This window comes from Podarcis cretensis, assembly GCF_951804945.1.
Source record: "Podarcis cretensis genome assembly, chromosome: 2".
In the NCBI taxonomy this organism is placed as follows: domain Eukaryota; kingdom Metazoa; phylum Chordata; class Lepidosauria; order Squamata; family Lacertidae; genus Podarcis; species Podarcis cretensis.
Window position 1 is genome coordinate 49,280,038 of NC_137171.1, and position 20,313 is coordinate 49,300,350.

General features: G+C 41.3%; 1 long non-coding RNA gene across 4 annotated transcripts in view; it reads right to left on the reverse strand.

Annotated features, from left to right (window-relative positions):
- Window positions 1-20,236, reverse strand: part of LOC307209639 — a 35,989-nt gene extending 15,753 nt beyond the window's left edge. The window contains exons 1-4 of one of the 4 annotated variants that reach the window (XR_013835678.1): window positions 20,078-20,236; window positions 17,141-17,285; window positions 14,593-14,715; window positions 9,202-9,304 (exon numbers count right to left, since the gene is read on the reverse strand). This is a non-coding gene — a long non-coding RNA (uncharacterized lncRNA). Of the gene's footprint in view, window positions 1-9,201; window positions 9,305-13,985; window positions 14,716-15,260; window positions 15,351-17,140; window positions 17,286-20,077 lie in introns of those variants that run through there. The other 3 variants (XR_013835680.1, XR_013835677.1, XR_013835679.1) reach the window with 3 other exon arrangements.
- Between the last annotated feature and the right edge of the window lie 77 nt (window positions 20,237-20,313).

Below are 20,313 nucleotides of genomic sequence, written 5' to 3' on the forward strand. Positions count from 1 at the left end.
TTCTTTCCCCACACATAATAACATAAAACAAGATCATTCATAGATTGGTTGATTAACATGATTGAAGTTTTTAAGCTGGCCACCATGGTGTGCTATCCCAAAAGACTTCGGTTGCAATCCTGTGTACACTCATAGGAGAATAAGCCCAGTTCAATTAAGTGGAACACAGGATCCCAAGAGTTTGGGATCATATTTCTCTTAACAGTGTGGAGGGGAGCAGCCGTTGTAGCATACCTATTGTGAACAGTAAATAAACAGAAGCCTAATTCCAAAACAATGTGCAAATGTCATTCGTTCCTGTTTTCCCCATTCAAACTTTCCCTTGATTCCAAAATGCCTGGGACTAATTAGCCTGAGAACTAAAGCTGACTCCTGTTGCGGTTATTTGGCCACTGGCAGGCAGACTGGTGGCTCTGCTAAGCAGCCAAAGTTGTGGCGGGCAGTGGCCAGCCGAAATGAGAGATTTTTTTCCCATCCACAGCCTTCATGAGAAGGCTAATTCCATTCAACCATAATGAGGGGCTGGGTAATTCATTGCAACTGTTGTACAAAGGACTAGCATCCTCTGGGTGTTTTGATATGTGGGAGGATGTTTATTCAGGATAAGCACAGAAATGAAGTTAAAAGTTTTCAGTGGGCAAGCCACAACGAGGAACAAAGTATTTTGCATCTTTAGAGGCTGGTTCATTTGCATCAGGGTAATAGGCCTTGAACTATGAAACCAGCTTAGTTAGACATCCCACATAGTCAAAGTTGCAGACTCTTTTCAAGCCAAAAGGTATTGCTATCCAAACCAGTAATCTCATGACTCTCACCTGGTAGATGGTTTCCTGTGCTCAAGGCAAGAGCATAATTGGCACAGAAACTATAGACACTTCTGGATTATGACTTCCCACGCTGCTGATTAGGTTATAAAGCAGAAAAGAAAGTCCCCCTTGAACAGCAAGTATGGAAACCTGCCAGACAGACGACCCACCCTTGCACCCTGATACCAAAAAATGTACTTTCACCCTTTGCTTAAGCTGTCTTCATTCCCTATTGTTGTCCATTTTTCTTATTCTTTTTGAGAAAGAGAGACATGGATTGTTCTATTCCCTCGGGAGTTTCTGGCTTGTCTGTTCCTTGGAGCTGGTGGCAAACAGTTGCTTAGCCCTTTGGGGTAATTCTCCCCAAAAAGCGTGGGGACAGAGGAATCAGCCTATTCACTCAGCCATTTCCTGCCCACCAGCCATGTGGAACTGACCGTAGTTAATTGGTTAGCCCCCTATAAGGGCTATTTTGTTTTTAAAGTATGTGGGTGAGGATAAGAAGGAACAATGGTTATTAACACAGTCAGGGTGTGTGTCTGTATGAGAGAGAGAAACATGTATGTGTAGTCTGTGTAAGAGAAAAAGATAAAGGGTTATGAATGTATTTATGTATGTAAAGTGCATATTTGTTCTAAATTAGAAAACAAAAAAATCTGTATCTATCATCTATCTATCATCTATCTATCTATCTATCTATCTATCTATCTATCTATCTATCTATATATCATCTATCTATCTATCTATCATCTGTTATTCAGTGGTCTGTGTTTGCCTGAGCTTGAGTCTGGACTAAGGATTCTGGGCCCCTGTGTTCTGATTTGATACATGATATCCAATCACAGAACATTTCAGGATTTGGGCCACTGCTATTGGCCCTTAAACTCTGAGTTATGATTTGCAGCTTGGGAGTTTAGACAGCCAATCACGTTGGGAGTGGAAGTGGCTCAGGCCTTCAGAAATGTATATAAGCAGTTGCTTTGCCCCTGTTATCCACTTCTGTTAGTTCAATAAAGGTTCTTGCTGTTCTTGCTGTGCCTTGCTTCATGGGAACCCACCTACACTTCACTAGCTAGCTATCTTTTCTGGCTTCTATCTCAGGCCATCCTAAAACTTCTAGAATAAACCTCATCTGCAATGATGTGCAGCTGGACTAGCGCCATCCCTGATGCACACTGAGCATGGATGCCTGAAAATAAACCCTCACATGTGAACAGCCCAGTCTATACCATCAGCCCAGTCTATACTTTGCCCCTTGTTCTGTGTGTGGACCTTTTCAAGTGTATTGGATGAGCTTAGATCACAAGCAATTCTGGTTTATTAGGAGCAGAATGTTAGGCCTCACTGGACTTTTAAATGGCACAGCCCTAAGATGTGTGTGTGTGCACGTGCGTGCATCATATAACTATATTTACTATGACCAATAAAGGGTCAGAGAAGGTGTACAACAGACGTACCTATATTTATGTCTGTGAGATGTTGAAGGCTATATTGCTTTCACAGGACAATGTTATCAAAAACCTGCTCAAGAGCATTGAAAAAAGCTTTACATTGAAAGATCTGTCTAAAAGAAAATTGGCTGAGCTGAAGCACGCTTACGCATGCTGCCAGTGCAAAAAGAAAAAAAGAAATAAGCCAAACTGTTGTTTCAGACACATTTTAGTTTAACCAGAAACAGTTGGAACTCTCTAAAATAGTCCAAAACTAGAACACAGTCAGTAGCACACAACTGCTTTTCAGCTAAATCCTTGACATGACTGCAATCAACACACTTAGGATCCTGATCAGGAGACACTTTTCTCTTGTTTAACAGCGCCAGCACATTAACTTTCGGTCAGAAAGGTGATACCCTTCTCAGTAGTGTGACAGTCCATTCTCTTGTCCTGCTTTCCTTCTTCTGATAGCAAATGAAACTCCAGTTCTGTATCACAGAAAATGGAGCAGAAGGAAAGTAAGATGGATGACGGCAGCAGTCATTCTTATGCTGTGGTCACAAACAGCAACAGATGCAGCTTCTAGCTCAAGGGCTGGCCATCCTCAGTTCTTTTAAACCAGTATCTTAATTTCTTAGCTGAACAGAACAAAAAACTTAAAAGTTTGGTAGCTATTTACAAAAACAAATGTATGGGTTGTATCCAGTGCTAGTAATATTCAGAGTCAACCCTTTAAAATTAATGGACATGGCTAAATGAGGTCCATTAATTTCAGTGGGTCTCTTTTGGGTAGAACTTAGTTGGATACAACCTTCTTTTTATGATCATCCCATAGACCAGAGTTTTCTTTGCAGTGGTGACCCTTCTGGCCTTTTAAGGAGAAATGTTTCCTGATATGTACGACGGGCAAAAATGAAGTAAATGGAACGTATCTCTTATATATCACATTTAAAAACAAAGGTGTATGTTCATGTAGAGACCATCAGTGACCAACAATATTCACTAATCAACTAATATTTATTTCTTATTGGGAACTGCAAAACTTATTGTTAAGAGAATAAACAGCATCAGCATCAGCAAGGCAAATAGCAATGTCTCTTTACATTAGTCGTCTTTTCTGTCTTAGCTTTATGGAGTTAAGCATGAAATAGTCACAGGGGTTAAAATATGTGCTTTGGCTAATGTGGAGAGCCTAGGTTTAATAGTTTAAAAGGTTCAGGCTAAAACAGCTTCATCTGGAAAGTAACCCTCTCTGAAAATGCATTAGAGGGACTTGTTTATAAAAGATAGATGTCAAATAGCATAGTAGGTTTTAGCAGAATGTGAGTGGCTGCAGTGAAGCAAGGAACATGAAATAAGACTCATGGTATGCAACAATGTGGTTTCAATATATACTAAAATATAGGGCCCTCGTGACCACCACTGAGAACATCTCACATAACTTGCAGAATATAGAAGAACGTGAATATGTAATATTCCAAAAGCTGACACTGTCTGTTTACTCAACGCTGGAACAATGATGGAAATAACAGCTGAACAAATGCAAATTACAGTTTTGAATAGAAGACTATGATCATCATAGGCAGGCTTTTGAAAGTAATACACTGCAATTATAAGTGGACAAACTACCTCAGACAGGGATATCCCAATGAGAAATGGCAGACAGGCAGAGGGGCGGTGTAATAACAGTTTTTCACATCTTATTGGAGATCTTTAGGCTGTTGTATGTTGAAAACCAGTTGTATGTTGAAAACCAGGACCAACAAGGTATTGGTAGCTTTATCGAAATGCTGCCAGTTTCACACACAGGGCCAACTGGACAGGCACAGTTTTGCAGTCCTGATGTGTGGATGGCACAATGGTATTGGGAAGAGGGTTTTGGATTTGTTAGGCACTGGGGAACATTATGGGACAAGCCAGGCCTTATGGGACAAGAGGAATGGGCTCCTCCATTTGAACCACGATGGAAACAAACTGCTGGTACTTACGGTAAAATCAAAAAGGTGGCAGAGCAGCTTTTAAACTGGTCACAAGATTCCCAAGAGCATTTGGTTGGTCACTGTGGGAACAGGAGCCTGGACTGATCCAACAGGGCTATCCTTATGTTCTTGAGAAGCTGAAGGGAAGATTCCTGAGAGACCATTAACTGTTTGACAGTGCATGCACAACTTCAGCCTTAGTCTGATGTGTGTTTCTGATAAACCTGTTTGCCCATCTTTCTGGACTTTAATATTGTTCCTGTTTCTTTCTATGGTTGCATAAACATTCTATCAAACAACCAACTATTTCACAGGCCCTTCTCAGGAGTTGTAGCGATAGATAATTTACAAAGCATGTTAAAGGTTTTCTACGTGTCATGGAATTTGGACGTTTGGAAAGAGGTTTAATTGTGATCTGGTTTCAAGAAACCCAGTCCTGGGGAAGCTGCTGGCAAAACCTAGCAGCTCACATTGGCATGAACAGCTGTACTTGGCAATGCAGGGGACTAGATAAGTTTACTTTAAAGAAATAAACAAAACCACTTTGTTTACTGGAGGGTAAAATAGGGGTTTTTTAAATGAAAAGTTTCTTAACATTTTGCTTCGGCAATTGGTAAACCATTTCCTGCTCTCAAGCTGAGAATAAGCTCCCATAGCTATTTCTGCACCAGTTCAAGCCCACATAGATTGATACTGTTACAGCTGCGAGTGAGCAGTCCGCTTTGAAGAAATGCCCTTTCCTATTGCAAAACTCATGTATGGAAAGAAAAGTGATGAAAAGCAGGATGGATGGACTGTAAAGATGCTTTAATCTTGGCAAGTAAAAAACAAATAGAAGATTGGGAGTGTGCATGAAAAATAGTGCATGTGGCCCAACTAAAGTAAGGCAGGTTTTCAAATTTAATCCCATTTTTTCTGCTGTATCAGAAATATATTGGTAGTAGTATCTCCCCCCCCCCTTTTTTTACAGAACAGAATGTACGGTTCTGTTTTTTAAGCAACACATAGTCTCGTGCATGCTTATTTGAAAAAAGTATGCATGCAATGATTGGGACGCAGGTGGCGCTGTGGGTTAAAGCCTCAGCGCCTAGGGCTTGCCGATCGAAAGGTCGGCGGTTCGAATCCCTGCGGCGGGGTGCGCTCCCGCTGCTCGGTCCCAGCACCTGCCAACCTAGCAGTTCAAAAGCACCTCCGGGTGCAAGTAGATAAATAGGGACCGCTTACCAGCGGGAAGGTAAACGGCGTTTCCGTGTGCGGCTCTGGCTCACCAGAGCAGCGATGTCACGCTGGCCACGTGACCCGGAAGTGTCTCCGGACAGCGCTGGCCCCTGGCCTCTTAAGTGAGATGGGCGCACAACCCCAGAGTCTGTCAAGACTGGCCCGTACGGGCAGGGGTACCTTTACCTTTACCTTTATGCATGCAATGGCAGCCCTAGGGATCTTAGCAGTACCGCTTGATGTATTCTACCTGCTCCATACAAAATAGCAATTGATAAATTGGTACAAACTTAGGAAGTTGTCTTATAGAAGATCAGATTATTTCCCCCCCCCCATTTAACCCAGTGTTGCCCACTGTGGCGGACTGAGCTCTTCACAGCGTTTTAAAACACTTATTACACGAATAGGCAAACTCGGCCCTCCAGATGTGTTGGGACCACAACTCCCATGATCCCTAGCTAACAGGACTAGTGGTCAGGGATGATGGGAATTGTAGTCCCAAAACATCTGGAGGGCCGAGTTTGCCTATGCCTGACTTACTACCTGGCCTTTTGAACTAGAGATGCCAATGATCAAGCTTTGGATCTCTGTGTGCAAAACTTAGAAAAAGAAACGTTGCAATAGACTCAATGCTAATACATTTTTTTGAACAAAAAGTAAGTTTAGCATTTAACCTTAAAAGGATAACCCTAAAGATCTGGTGTCATTGAATTTAATTTAGACAGACACGTTGAAGCCTAAGGTAATAAAAACAATACAGAACTTCTAACAGTCCCTTTGCTAATTATTGTCAAATAATGAATACAGTCAGCTGTCAAATAGCATAAGAACAAGTTTGCTATTGTTCTATTATAGTGTGGGTGTGTTTTTGTGTAGGATATAAATTATAGTGATAAAATAAAAAATGATTAAGAGTAAGATAGCGTATATAGGCATGGATCAGTATGATACTTCACAGTACAGATGACATAAACAAAATGCAATGAAAAGATAATTGTCCCTGCTTGCAGTTACTCCAGGAAACATAAACTGTGAAACTGGAAACTTTCCAGTTTAGAAAAGGACATGAATTGGTGCCAGGTACTTATGCAAAGCTGATAAAAGCAGGTGACTGAGCAGATCGAGATTTGCCACCTGGCCATCTTTTTTTAAAAAAACCTGCCCTTCTTATTTTAAAAGGCCTGTTCCGTACAGCAGCTTTACAACAGTTCTATCACAAAGGGTGATCAAAAGAACTGGCCCTACCAGTGCAGGAGGCCTTTGCTGTACTTTTCCGCATTATAATACTTCATGACACCTGGGGTTTTAAAGGGTGTGAATAAAGGGTTTGATAAAAATGAACACACTGTCCATATATGCAGAATAGTAGCCTTTCAAAAGGAAATGGCAAGGCTACCACTTGAGGATCAATATCCTGCCATTTCAAGACCCCTTTCTTCAATTCTTTTTAATAGGCTATAATCAAAACAAAATAAAAAAAATCCTTCCAGTAGCACCTTAAAGACCAACTAAGTTAGTTCTTGGTATGAGCTTTCGTGTGCATGCACACTTCTTCAGATACACTGAAACAGAAGTCACCAGACCCTTCTATATAGATAGGCTACCTATCTGTAATAGGCTATAAGACTGACTTGCCCCTCACCCTTTTAATGATATTCTAGACCAGCACATCTATTTGTTTCTCCCCTCCTTTGACCTTGTTAGTGTATGCCCCCTGTGTTGTAACTGTCTCTGGCCATCATTTTATCTTGGTTTGCTACAGAGAAGCCTGGCTTCTAATCTCTGGTTACTGAGAAGTTTTGCTGTGAGATGTTACCCTATGAGAATGAGAGGACAACGTGACAGGTTGTCCTCTACACACCAGCTGGAGCTTCTGAAGTATCAAAGGAAACTCCATATAGAGTTTTACTGCTTTTAACTTCAAAAGACAGCAATGGAAATAGAAAATGCTTATTGGGCCCTAAACCAAGCTTTCAGAGTGCATTAAAACACTGATACAATTCTATTAAAAATGAATAAATAAGGCAAATCAGAGGTTTATTGCAGCAAGTGAACTGCATGGAAAAAAAATGCTTAAGTTAGGAAATTATAAAACTCAAATTAGAGCTTGGCTCTTCACCCCAATGCTGTCATTAATAGATGTGAACGAAGCAAAACAGAGGCAGAAACCAAAGAATCTGGTACAATAGGAAGATCCTGTTAAAATTCCTAGCAAAGCAACATGCTTAATTTATAGGAACAATGTTGCAAGGGAACACATTGTCCTAAAGGGGAAAATGTATCTGTCAACACAGTGCTGTTTTTAAACAAGTGAAATAAGATGAGCGCTAAAGTTATGAATTACTCAAATTGCACAATAGGCCACAGGCAGATGAGAAGAGATAGATATTCCCAGATTATGGAATAGCTGTCTTAAATAAAAGTCTTTTGTGATTATTATTTTTTAAAAGCAATCAGTTGCTCTAAGCCAAGACAATTGAAAAGCCACCATCTGCTGCTAATCCAATTAGCCAGTTCAAAGCCACTTTTGCAAAACAGGCTGTTATTGATTTATTCCATAAACATATTTTTCAATTATACGACATGGAGGTCTACATTCCTTCTAATTATGCTTTACTTAGAAATTACAATGATTCATGGATCAAGGAGAAATTTGAGTGGTGCAAGAAAAAAAGAAACGTGAATTCCCACATACAGGCATCCAGCCACTTACTTCTGCACCCTCTGCTTCCATTGTGCACGTTGCTAATGTTCATCAGTTGAAACCATGACTTTCGATGAGATTGCTGAAGTACAAATCCAACTAACACGTAAAGGAAGCTGCATGTGCATTTATAGAGGACAGGGCTGTAGTTTGGTGATAGAGACCATCTGCTTTCCATGCAGAAGGTCCCAGGTTCAATTACCAGCATCTCCAGGTAGGCCTGGGAGAGAATGTGTGGACACATTGCGACTTGCAAAGCCTGGCTGGCTGATGGGTGCAGGCAGGTCTTGTGTGCTGTTTGGCTGCAGCTTTGGCATTTTCTGTAGGTTGGTTCATACACTGCCAAATTCCTCCACACAAACATGTATGTGAGTACGTTGTCTTGAGGAACAAGATTAGCACGATTTGAAGCATACATGCAGAGAGTGACAGGGATGTCCAGCTACACGACAGCTACACTTTCCTTGGCAGCTTTGATCACAGTAGAGATGACATCCATCTCACTGTGTGTTTACCACTGGGTTCATTCTAACACTGGGCTGTATCCAACACTGTTGCAAAACAGGCTTCTGCTCGGGCAACAAAACTCCCCCCTCCTCTCCTCCCCCTTGCTACCTCCTGCACTGTCATGAAATTCTACTCAATAGTGATCCAGAGCAGAACTCCAATGTATAGTTAGCAGAGTAAAAACTTAAACACGTTGCAGGATCCCCCAAAATAGACCAGAGGCAATTGTATTTAATCCAGCAGAGCTTTACTGCTACTGAAGGCAAATGAGCATAATGGTCACAAATCCAATACACCCAGGATTGGCACTGTCCATAAGAAATCCAGTTGCAGCAGACTTAACTTAAACTTACAATAACTTATAATAAGTCTAAACCTCAACACTAAGCACACTATGTACACAACAGCACACCAGAAGGAAAAGAGATAGAAAGAGAAAGTGAAACTCAGGCTCCTTCTGGCCAATTATTATAGTCGGGGTTTTTTTGGACAGAGAACAACAGATGCAATAGTCGCTCTGTCCCAGTAAATCAACTGTTGTCACCATTTTTCTTCTCAGCCTGGGAAGGAGAGCAGTCTGTCAAACTGCAGATGACTCAGTGAAGAACCTCATCAGTTCCTTGGCAGCTCATAGACTCCTTTCATCCTTCCTTCCACCTGAAGATATATGAGCAATTATACTTCCAATTAAATTAAATTCCAAGTCCTCTTAGCATTATTAAGTTCACTTTGTAAATAATATAGGATGGGGAAGAGTCAGCTCTAAGTTTCCATCATACACCTTTTGCAAAATACACCTTCCCTCCCTTTCCCCTTTTTGTTACACAAACAGTTCCGTTTGGTGTTATATTCCATATTTATAATCCAAGTTCTTCCATCCTCACTTGTACAAATATAATTTGAACTAACATTCAGAGGAGGGTTGCTGAATCATAAATGTGGAGAAGAAAACTTTAAATAAAGAAATTGTAGGCTCCCCTCCTCCCCACTGCCTTTTGCACCAAATGAAGTGTTATCTCAAGTTCAAACCTTAAAGTCCTTGCAGTTGGTTTGTTCCGCAGTTTGTGATCTCATCTCTTCTAGCATGTGCCTGTACTTTACTCCAATTAAACTCTAATTAACAGTAGAACCTCTGCTTCTTAATGGCGACGTTGGAGGGTTTTTACCAGGCTAAGTGCTTTTGCACTCAGCATCTCCCTGCCCCCACATTCCATGCTGGAACGAGCGCCAGGTACCGATACGGACTGTGAGTAAAGCCCCGTTCCCTCTGTCCCTTGGGAGAAATTTGCAAGAATGATTACCCTCAATCATCATTGTTTTTCCTTCGCCAACTATCTTCTGCTGTCATGGGGCTGCCCCCATTAAGGCAAAGCGGAACTGGAAGCCAGGTGCGAGTCAAGAAAGGCCCTTTTTAGTGCTATTCCATTGTGGATTCATTTGTTTTAATGGATGCATACTCGGCTTGCTAATAGGTTTGTCGAAATCTTAGTTCAGCATGCTCCACGCTAAAGGCAAAGCCCAAAGGCATATTCAGCATTGTTTCCTTAAGCATGTAGAAATGATCTGCAATACCTTGTACAGGTAACTGAGCTGGGGAAATCTTTTTGCCTATAAATGCACGCTAGCTTGTATAGAACAGGTACCATGCTCTTTGCACTAGAAACTACTTTGATATAAGTCTTAATGCTAAATACACATGCTAAATACAGATATACAGAATCAACAATGCCAAGATTTGGATGGGGCTGTTTGCAAGTGGGATGCCAAGCAAAAGTTGCAGTGTTTATAAATTTGTTGTTAATTCTGAACTGGGAAGAAAAGAGAATTACTAATTTTTTTTTATCGACATATTAAATTTAATCCGACCCTTTGTCCCAAAGGAGCCCTGTAGCCATACTCTGTTCATCCATTTTTGAAGCAGCGAACAGAACTCACTTATGATCCTCTCAATTGGTCAGTGATGGAAGTGCTATGTGAAAATGGAAGCAACCTTTATATTTACTAGGCGAAAGTGAATAGAGCTGTCAAAAGAACTTATGAGCTTAAAGATTAAAATTCTGTGAAGTCTGCTCCATTAGCTCGTGCATGCACGAGCCTGCTTAGCATCAGGGAAGTAGATGAGAGCGTTCAGGAATCCTGGCTTGCAGAAGAATACAAGTTGCGCTGGCAGAGCTTCACATAGCATTGCATAAAAGTGTGAAAAAATTGGATCAGGCTTTTGGCTCAAAAGCACAATGAAGCAACCCACAGTGATAAGAATGTGCTGCAGCATCCTGTTCCAATAACTTGCATGGATGTCTTCCAAGATCCTGTGCTTTTGATCAGAAAGTGATTTACGGAAAAGATACCCAAGTTTTTAAAAAGAGGGAGGGGAAGATGATCTGGGAAAGATGCAAATAGCTGCAATGCTCTCTTGTGGCTTAGGATTGTGAAGGCCTACACCACATGCTGAACAGAATGAGTACAATTCTCAGTTTAGCCATTGATTCTGAGTAGCTTGGTCGCAAGTGAAAGAGCCACAAAATATCAAGCATAATTAATGGTCATAATGTTCAGCCTTACCACTGAAGTGCAACTTGGTGCGAAAAGAATTCAAGAAAAAAGCTGATGAATCTATATTGATGAATCTATCCAACACATTACAAGACTACGGCTATCAAATGTTGACACACACTTGAAAATGATTGTGTCCTTTCTCTTCTAACAGGACAAGTGAATTCAGAAGTAAAGCCATTTTCATTTGAGTTGGACATACTCCCTAGGTAAGTGGAGATCTTAGGGATCAGGAACTGGCTACATAACAAAGACAGTTCTCCCATGTAGAAAGTAGTTTCCCCCAAGGATTGCTATTGGTACCCGTGTTTTTTTAATTGGTTCATAAACTATATTGAGTTAGGGACGAGCAGTGAGGGTCATTAAAACAAAAAGGATTGCAAAGAGCTCCAAAAGGGCCTCTCCAAACTAAGTTAATGGGTAGCAAAATGCATAAAGGGCAGGATTCAAACACGTTGTTGTGTATGTGGAACAAGGTCTGCTCATGTAATGAGTCTTCCTCTGCACCCTCTAAATCTTCTCTGGAGAGTAGGTGGGGCACCCATAGACCACATTTAGGAGGTGCATAGGGGGAGGAGAGGAAGGAAAGTTCTACTGCATGAGCAGACCTCATCCCCTGCACACATACCTGACTCAGCGCTATGTTGGATTCCACATAATATGCATCTATCCCTTATGGAGTAGTTGCTAGACGTTATGCATTTCTTAAATGGATCCGGTAAGGAATTATAAGGATAATGAACGTAGCTCCTACAAGAGGGTTGTATCTTTAATTGGTTGCCAACATTGAGTAATACTTTGGTAATCAGAAGGCTTAGGAAACATTTGCCCTGAAAAATATTGGAAGGGCTTTATTTGCTTTTAAATGTCTTCAAAAAATGAAAGCTTCAGCATTGTTGACTGAATAAACAAAAGGGTTGCAAAGACAGGCGAAACAGACCCATATGATCCTATCTGAAATAAATATATGGATGTATTTGCTGAATTTTTCACACTTAACTAATGTTCAGGTCATGTTGGCTAGCATAAAACCAGCCATAATTGCACTCTGTATGTAGAGGCCACATGGAGTGGTAGTTTGAGCTTGTGGACTCCTGCTAAACCAAAATAAAGCTGCACTGGCCACCCTCAGCTATTTATATAAACTACTGTGCTTTCATATAGCTAGCTCTGCTATTGCTAATAATCTCACGATGGCTTAAAGATGGCATAATCTTTCAAATATGGAGAGGGGGGCTTCTCATGGGTGGAATGTATGAATAGAATGTCTTCAAAGAGTAATTTGTTTTTCACAGTCTGTGAGCTAAGTGATTCCAACCTTAAATTATCATACGTTAGCAATAGCTACTGCTGTCTTAGTAATACAAGTAAATGATGTATTAGACTAAACACTGTTAAGATGGAAGTTGCATATCAAGGTGGTAATTATCTACCTTCTGTTGGCACTAAAATCTTCAGTGAGAGCAGCGGTCTTTTCTGTTGGAGCTGTTGAGTGGTACTCAATCCTAATGTAGTGTTAGCATATATTAGCTCTTCCTCTGAGACACTCAGCTGCATGCACAGAGCGGGTCAGAACCACTCCGACTGCTGATGACATCCCTGCTAATGAAATTTGGCTGAATTAGTAAGTAAGGGTTGTAATTGTTACAAACCATCTGGGAATACATGTCCCTTTCCTTTGGCTAGCTGAGCACACAGATGTTGTGGGTGTGGCCAGCTGCCATGGTCCTGCCCCATGTGCAATGCAGAATATGTGAAGAAAACAAGTGAAAGGGGCTGTTATATCCTCCATTCCCTTGGAGGCAGAATGGAAGATGTGCAGGTGAATGAACTTTAGGCAGGATAAGTGGGATCTGCAGCAACACATTGCAGTGTGCAGTGCTGCTGTCCAGTGTTCCAGTCCAGGGAGGGTGCAGGCTGGTGGGAAAGTGAGTGGGTGGGTGGGTGCCTATGCTTTTGTTCCTCTGCCATCCTTCTGCAGCCACTCTTCCCATTCTTTGTTTCAGTCTGTCCCTCCACCACTCAACAGTTGCTCAGCATTGTGTGGGCACTAAGCATTCTCAATCCCTACTGGTATGTTTTTTGGGGGGAGGGTTCTCCTCTCCTCTTACATTTTCTTCTCCTATAGGTGTTTTTCCCCCACCCATACTTCTACATGTTGTGCAATTCACCAAAATATCCTGATACTTCACTCTTGCCCATTGCTGTTGGTCTTTTGGCTATGTAAGCAATGTAAGTGGAATGTTTGAATAATTAACAGGAATATGTATAAACACCTTGTAAGCAAGTCAGGATGACTGCTGGATCAATGCTCATATAAGCACCCCATTAAAAAATCAGGAGAAATGCTCAATAAAGATCAGACATAGTCCAATCACCGTGTTAACTTTGTGCAAGCAAATCAGGATGAATGCTGAATGCCATCTGCATGAGTCCAAATATAATTGGCATCATTCACCTAAAGAGCCCTATCAGAAGTCCTGCACAAGGAGTTGCGCTTGCATAACAGGACTCCGCCCCCTACCCCTGTGCACCCCCAAAATTGGCTGAGGGGTGTGTGTTGAACAGCAAACTGGTGGGGGGGGCAGGGGGGAGTGACCACTCAGTCTGGCAGGCTGAAAAGCTTGAGCAGACAGAATGTTCATCAAAGTGTGATGTTTAATTCCATCGCATATACAGTGGTGCCTCGGGTTAAGTACTTAATTCGTTCCAGAGGTCCGTACTTAACCTGAAACTATTCTTAACCTGAAGCACCACTTTAGCTAATGGGGCCTCCTGCTGCCGCCGTGCCCGATTTCTGTTCTCATCCTGAAGCAAAGTTCTTAACCTGAAGCACTATTTCTGGGTTAGCGGAGTCTATAACCTGAAGCATATGTAACCTGAAGCGTATGTAACCTGAGGTACCACTGTATAAGCTTTCACAATGTCTTCCTTTATCTTTTAATCTCACCTTGCAAAGGAGTTTTCCTCTGTGCGTATTTAATGTATTTCCAACACCTTCACTGTCTGAGGAAGTAATCTTCATTTTATGAAAGCTCATACTGCAATAAATTACTAGGTCTTTAAAGTGTCATACGACTCTTTTCCTTACGGGAATTAATAATTTTCTGAAAACACTGTTTTCTTTTTCTTTTTTTATTAGAAAATGTATCAAGCAATTTGTCACTAGCCATTACAATAAATCTTAAATAAATCATATACAGTCCCATTTCCATGAATCATGGCTCCAAATACAATTTAAGAATAAAAAACAAACCATACATCTAAAACCAGGAAATTTCACACTTGGAAAAATCTATTAAAAATAAACAAATCTTACATTTCATCACCGTCTGGTCTGTGATCTACTTCCACTGTAAATAATAGGAAAGTTGCTCATTGTTACTACTCACATTTTAGTAATCTATTGCTTTCATGTCTTGATGGACTTTCCAACTTCCATTCTTTTACAGACTTGGCTAGTTCTAGGAATGTGGGCCTTGTGTTTGTCACAGCTCCAGCACTGTCTCACATGCCTGTAGGCAAATTTAAAATAAATATTGTCTGGTGTCCACTGTCAACCCAAAGTGCAGCCACTAAGTGCTTTGGAGGTCCCTACGTGGTTTCTGTAGGGTTGAACAAGCCCAGAATCCTTCTGAACCATCTGCTTCAAGATTCAGGATTCATTCAAATCTGCTGCACACCCCTAATATTAACAGAACCTTTAGTTTAGTTATAACTGCTGATATACTTAGTAGTATACAGCTACTAATAAGTGTTTGAAATAAGGCTTGTGACTTCATATTAAATGTTTCTTAAAATGTTACTGGAAATAGTATATTTATTTGCAGTTTATTTCATATTTGCAAATGATTGTCTTAGATACTTTTTTCTTTTTGCTACACAACCGCCATGGGTCCAAATCATATTCCTTGGTTGTCCGCTAGCTGGGACTGGATAGTCAGTTTAAAGTAACCTACACACCAGTCACACTAGTCTTGCAGTGTTCATACTGGTGATCTTTCTAAAATTAATTCCCATCACTTAAATCAAAGGTATTACTATTACTTCAATATTTAACCAGCATAAATGCTTGTGTCAGGAACTGCAAAGGCTGGAACAGAGATTGTCTTGGCTGAGTTTACTGTCACTGGAATACACCTAGATTGGCCTGGTGAAAAGAAGAGTTTGGATTTGATATCCTGCTTTATCACTACCCTAAGGACTCTCAAAGCGGCTCACATTCTCCTTTCCCCTCCTCCTCCACAACAAACTCTCTGTGAGGTGAGTGAGGCTGAGAGACTTCAGAGAAGTGTGACTGGCCCAAGGTCACCTAGCAGCTGCATGTGGAGGAGCGGAGATACGAACCCAGTTTCCCAGATTACAAGTCTACTGCTCTTAACCACTACACCACACTGGCTCCTCCGTGTGGGGAGGGGAGGGTTCTTTCACATTTAATAGTTGTGTAAAATAGGAAGCCCTGTTGTTTTTCACACTGACTGTGTCCAAGGTGTACCAGAAAACAGACTGGAGGAAATTCAGGCCATATGGCAGCCCTACCTTTCCTTCATAATAAATATATTAAGAAATAGATTAAACAAATGAAAGAGAAATGGGAAAAGCAACCCTAAACTCACAGAACAGCAAAGCTCAAATCTTGCTCCCCATTATTTTACGCACAAAATTCAGTATAATGAAGAAATGTGTATAACTGCCACAAGAGGGAGCTAATGCATAATAATTGAACAGATATGCAGCATTCAAGTCAGATTTGTGCAGAAGAACTCCATGGACTTTCAGACCGGATTTTGTAGATGTGCAAGTCAGTGTACTGTAACACATTTCTCCTTTTCTCTGCCCCCCCCCCCAGCTTTCCTGGCTGCTTATAAGTAAGAGTTTGTTACTTTTTGAATTAATAACAAAAAATAGAAATTATTTTAAGGGTGAGTTTTTACAGAAAATGAATATAAGAAAAGAGTAAGTAATCATACAGTCAGGAAGCAGACGCCTGTTGGGTTAGTTTGAAATAATAATAAAACATTATTTGAAATAAAAAACACTATTTGCCTTTTATTTTTGTAATCTGTTTCTTATTACTTGCTAGAGATGTGTAGGGATAGGATGAGTAGGGGGAAGTATGTTGGGGTGGGAGGGCTCTGGCCCGTCATATCTCTAGCTGCTCCTAAGTATATGATGTAATTATTTAAACATATAATAGTCTGCAGATAAAATAAATAAATACAATACTGTATGCATTTCTTCATTTCCCCATTTTAAAACGCCTCAAACTTTTAAATTGCCAAGTACAAAAGAAGATGTCTGCATCAATTAGCCTCTTTTTAGCAGGGTTCATTTCAGAAGGGGATGCCTTCAAATTTTGCAATTCTGGCAAATAATAATAATATACAAACATTAAGATTCCTAACATAGCCAGTGATGAAGGCTTTGGAAAATGAGACAAGTTGAGGCTCTGTCTCCTAAGCCACAGCATGATGTCAGTCCAGGCCTACTTGCAAACAAGGCGGGTTCTGAGGAATATAAATATATATTGTTTTGAAGAGTGCTGCCAGATAATATGCTGAAGGCATTCCACTGTAGTTGCAAGCATGTGAAATCTCAACAAAGAAGACACCCCTTTCATGCCTCTAGGCTACCCAGTACTGATTGTTCTCAAAATTCTGACATGTATAGAAATGAGAAAAATTCCTCTAAGCATGCAGTTGCAATTGGAGATCTGTGATGGAAGAAATTAAAACAAAACAAAATGTAAACTAAAATGTAAAAGGAAAAACACAGCATGCTGCCATGAAATGACACAATAATAGGCCTCAAGGCCTACAAGGAAAGATGTAGCTTTAAAGGCTATGAACACATTAGGGGCTGAAAACAGTTTGGTGTTGTCTTCCCGCTCCTCCTCCCCTCACCGCATCATTTCAAGTAGCATCAGGTTGCTGTACAGACCAGAGGGGGGATCTCTTCAGTCGATGCACATCACCCAGTGCTGAACTCTTTATCACTGAAGCTGTCATCTGCACATGTTCAACGGCTGTCTCTAACGTACACACCTCAGGTTAACCGTGGTTTCCATTTTCTAATCAGTTGGAAGCTGGTTTTGGGGGAAATACATCAACAGCAGTATTTCTCAAGAAGCTACAGAACAGATATGGATTGCAGCTAATGCCATGTATATTTAGCGTCAAACACCAACAGCGGAAGCATGCTGGAACATATAAGTGGTAATATATACACAGTCAAAATATGATTTCTTTTACAAGCTGAAAATATTCTTCCATTTCCTTAGGAGGGAAAATGTGACCACACTTTTTACTGTATTTTTGATACACCTTCTAGCCAGGAGGCCAGATAAGATTGCTTTGGGTTCTTAAGGGATGATGGCTTAAAAACACATAATGAAGCAACTTTGCTGAAGTAGAGCAAGCTTGGGATGGTAAATGTACTTACATCGCCCTCAGTTTACGATGGTAGAAAGGCAGAATATTATTATTATATTTTTCTTAAAAAAAGACAGAATATAAAAAAAGAGAGAAAGCAAAGTATCTGCTCTGGAACAGGAAACTTTCACTTGAACATGGAATCCTTTTTGAAGTTCGTAAAACTAGACCACATACTTAAGGAAACTCGTAGAAATAAAAGTAATTAATAATGGTTCATTCATTAAAATGAAAGTAAACATAAACTTTCAGTTCCATTGGCAAAGTTCAAATTATTTTGAATGAGCTCTTGGTACAATTTTTTTTAAAAAAGCATACAATGGTACATTATAAAGAGGCTGTTTTTATTCTGAAGTGCAGAATGACTGAAGAAGTTGGCTCTTAATACACGTACAGTGTTTGTTTAGTTTCTGATTGAAGCAATAAGGATGGGCACTAGAGCAGTACTTAAGGGCTTGTGTAGTTAAATCATAATGCAGCTGCACGTTATTAAACTGCAAACTCTATGCTAGAAAAATAGTCTGTTTGTTAAGAAAGTTGGATCACTGCCTAAATAGCACTTGGTTCCTTCTGCTGCTGCCCTTTTTCAACTCCTGATTTTATTTTGAGAAAAGATAATGCTAGGTGTACCAGCCTTCCTTAACCACTGAATAAAATGTGACATATCTACTTTTTCATTGTGTAGCCAAATAAAACATGTGAATTCCATATCAGTACTGTATTATTATTTCCTACTCTAAGTTCATTCTCAACATAACAGAAAGCAGGTTAGGTTATTGCCAGTTTGAGTGGGGGAGGGGAGCAGCAGTTGTGGTCCACAGTTGTGTGTAGTTGCGGCACTGAGGTAATCTTCCATCTTTGATGCAGCCAGGGAAGGACATCATTTCCTCATTCACCAGCTGCACTGGCTGCTGGGGCTTGCCTGGTTGCAGTCAATCGTGGGTGAGCCTGGGGTGCTGTTTAGGGAGTGGTCTAGAAGGAAAGCTTCTTTCCTCTGGCCTGCTCCCTGGCTATAAAAGTCCGCTGTACCCAGGCTTCAGCCTCACCCAGTCAGCCCTGGATTCTTCACCTACCCATCCCATGCTTTATGTGTAGGACTGCCCAAGGGTGAGCAGGCAGGCGCTGCTGCGTAAGATCTTGCTATGGAAGCCTTCAGTCACTATGGAATTTACCTTCAGACAAATTAGGCTCATCTGGGGTTTTGCCTACCTCATATCATTTATCACAACTTGAGAGTAGGGCATGTCCCTACTCTCCCTCCCATACAGTTGTCAATCACATGGAATACGGCTCCAGTGACAGGTAATTTGGGGCATTGTTCTCTTGGAAGTAGATGGAAGTGTTATAGACAACACATAACACCCATACTCAAAAATCTGGATTGGCTCTTAGGATCTGCACCAGCTGAAATGTCTGAATAGTCTTCCAAGGCAGTCCCAGGAGGACTGCGCTGCAGTAGTCCATGCCACAGTTACAAAATAATGTATTACAGCTGGTTCCTGGGGAACAGGCACAGCTGGTGGTGAAGTAGCTGAAGCTTGCAAAAGATATCTCTACTTTAGGAGCAAACATACAATGTAATTGATGGCAACAGTGTTTAATGTACAGTCACACCTTGGGTTGAAGTAGCTTCAGGTTAAGTATTTTCGGGTTGTGCTCCATGGTGACCCGGAAGTAAGAGCGCGTTACTTCCAGGTTTCACCGCTCGTGCATGCGCTCAAAATGACATCACACGCATGCGCAGAAGCAGCGAATTGCGGCCCGTGCACACATGGGTTGCGTTCCTTTCAGGGTGCTAAAGGGGTTCTGGAACGGATCCCGTTCGCATCCAGAGGTACCACTGTATCGTTATTTTGTACGTTAGCAAGTGTATTTTGTTTCTTAGCATGAGTTTCTCCACTTCAGGTCTACTTGCTTCATAGATGTGAAGCATGCTGAATGTGAGAAAGTAAACGGACAGATGTCTTTTGTGAAGAAAGAAGTGTTGGGGACTGAGCTACTTGAAAGAATAAAAATAGTGGAAACGGAGAGCCGATCTGATGCGCCTTTATTATTCTAACACTTGCGACGTACTTAGTAACAAAACAAGACAGAGCAGGCGTCGTCGCTCTATAGGAGAAAGCAGCAGCACTGTATCGCCAGCTGCTTACTCCCGCCAGTCTTTACGAAGGAAAAAGGGATGACGGGAAGTAAGGAAGGCAGGGAAAAGGGTGTCGTAAAATGAAGAACTTTAAAAATGGCGACTCCGCCCAGCCAGCTATGTATTTGCAGGGCTCTGGAAGCGCCTGTTCTTCCGTGCGGAGCTGCCGCCGGTGCCTATTTATCACGGCAGAAGCATTCAACCTGCCACAAGAAAAGGACGCCGGAGAGAACGGCTCCTTAATACACGGCTGGTAAAGTTAGCATTTGTAACCCTATCCCATTCCGTTCCCGACATTTCACCTACTTTTGCGCCCTGCCTATTGATCTCCTGCGCTTGCCCGCTTTTTTACGGAGAGATGTCTTTTAGGTAATGTATAGGGCAGCTGCCACGGGCGAGCCCGCTCAACGGGACACTTCCCTGCTCTTAGCTGGGGAGTAGAGGGAGGGAAGCCCCTTCGTCGCGTCGCTTTTGGCTATAGCGGAGCCCGCGCGCCTCAAACGAGCTCTCGCTAGATGCTTAACGCAGAGAGGTTTCCGGAC